Genomic DNA, 2,500 nt, shown 5'->3' on the forward strand with positions numbered 1-2,500 from the left:
TAGAGAGGCTGGAGGGTGTACGATGGTATGTGGTATGCTGCGGGTGAATGATACAAAGGGGAGCTTGCAAAGACTGTTGTCGCTAAGGTTATCCATACCTGTGGATCATTAGTAAAATGAAATTAGAATATTTCTCTCATTAGGATAATTTCAGAGGGTTATATTATAAGAATTAAGCAGGAAACGTTTCTCTCTCTATCAGAAGCCGAGCAAAGTAAAAGCACTTTTATTAGTATGTGATGAGGTAAATCTCTAAAATCTAAAGCCTAACAAGACATAACTGCCTGATATACAACACTAAGACCAAGTTAAACGAGAAAGTAACAATGAAATACAGCTTCGTAAATGAAAGTAATGTACCGCACGTGTATCACACACACTCGTACACTCAAGGTCCTTTAATGCCTTGCGTACACTGTAACGGTATTTGTGTTTATATATATATATATATATATATATATATATATATATATATATATATAATCATATACATATACACACACACACACACACATATATATATATATATATATATATATATATATATATATATATATATACTGTATATATATATATATATATATATATATATATATATATATATATATAAATATATATATATATATATATATACTGTATTATATATATATATATATATATATATATATATATATATATATTTATATATATATATATGTATGTATATATATATATATATATATATATATATATATATATATGTGTGTATATATATATATATATATATATATATATATATATATATATATATATATATGTGTGTGTGTGTGTGCTTGTGTGTATATTGTCGTTATCGCTCTCCGCTCGTACTGATAACCTGTTCATGCCCTTATATTCTTGGATCATCGTGTCTGAATTTTTGTGCTGTTCTTAACTGGAACGGCTTGTATATATAGTCATGCTCCGTCCAAATAAAGTTAGTTGCATTCACTCCACTTTTCGGTAATACCTAACTGGTGCTTCCTTAATAGGTATTTCGTTTCCAATAAATTTCTTCGCGAAAAAAACTTTAACTAGAGGGGCACTAAGTAGAGCACGGACCTCCGCCGCGGCAGCTTATTTCTCGACCGTTTCCTTGACCTCGACCTTGACCTTTGACCTTAACGTGTATTAATTGGGGTTGATTTTTATACAATCAAATATGAACCAAGTTTGAAGTCTGTGACAACGATGTCCAAACTTATAGCTAATTACGTGAATTGGACATTTTGCTTGATCATGACCGTGACCTTGGACCTTGACCTTCCAAAACTTAATTATATCCAGCTTTTTACAAACAGTTAATGCTTGCGTGTTTCATTACTCTACGATTGAAATTATGGCCAGGAAGCTATTCACAATGAAACACACACACAAACAAGTGGTAAAACATAACCTCCTTCCAACTTTTCTGTCTAGGTCAACCCGAGAACAATGAAATTTGATGGTAGAATGTTCAACCTAATCCATCTCTAATTCCGAAATCAAAATCGCCTTACCAGCGAGCGAGGGAAGTGTTGCAATAACCACCACATTATTGTGAGAAATAATTAATTTATTGGCTCAACCAACTGACGTTAAAACCACATACGTCATTACCTCCGCCAACGAGGTTGGAAGGAGGTTATTTTTTACCCCCTGCTTGTGTGTTTGAGTGTTTAATTATGAACAGCTTCCTGGACACAATTCTAATCGTAGAGTTATGAGATTTGCAGGGATTATTAATCCTTATGTAAAAAAACAGGAAAGGAATAAATTTTGGAAGGTCAAGATCACGGTCAAGCAAAATGTCCAGTTCACTTAATCAGCCATAAGTTTGGAAATCATCGTCACAGAGACTTCAAACTTGGTTCATATTTGAGTGTATGAAAATCCACGCCAATTAGTACAGTACATGCTAAGGTCAAAGGTTAAGTTGAAGGTCGAGCAAAAGGTTGAGAAATAAGCTGCAGCAGAGGAGATCTGTGCTCTTCTGAGCGCCCCTGTAGATATCACTATATTTTTGGGAACAATGTTCTACTAACTCATGCCGATATCTGTCAAAGTATCTTGACAATTCTTAGGATCAGTTCCATATCAATTATTTATCTTAATATTTGGAAAAGTGGATGTTTTTTCTAATGCATTAAGAAAAGAAGCTTCACATAAGTGAATAATCTAGAATCTCTATATTATTTATTCATTTAATTATTCTTAGAACAACCGCTTGTGCTTCATACAACATTAAGCGTAATATGCTTGCATAAATGAAAATAATCTCCTCCACAGTTTGCCTTAAAAAAATTGCTTTTGCATAAGGTATTTTCTATTTTGAAACAAACTAAATTTAATTAACCCGATGTCACCATTTCAACATGAGTACTTTCATTCTTTATTGTATTTTCGCTGTCTTTACGATAGTACTTCTTTGTGCGTGTTCTGAAGTCTTACATATATTGGTTTATTTTTTCTTAAGAAACCACGCCGTACATCATTCGAGAAA

The 2,500-nt window shown here is 32.5% G+C and overlaps 1 protein-coding gene across 1 annotated transcript in view; it reads right to left on the reverse strand.

Moving 5' to 3' along the window:
- LOC137629711 (zinc finger CCHC-type and RNA-binding motif-containing protein 1-like) overlaps positions 1-2,500 on the reverse strand; it is a 543,938-nt gene that overhangs the window by 251,056 nt on the left and 290,382 nt on the right. The gene's annotated exons all lie outside the window — the stretch shown is intronic.

Source organism: Palaemon carinicauda, chromosome 37 (assembly GCF_036898095.1).
Source record: "Palaemon carinicauda isolate YSFRI2023 chromosome 37, ASM3689809v2, whole genome shotgun sequence".
Classification (NCBI taxonomy): Eukaryota; Metazoa; Arthropoda; class Malacostraca; order Decapoda; family Palaemonidae; genus Palaemon; species Palaemon carinicauda.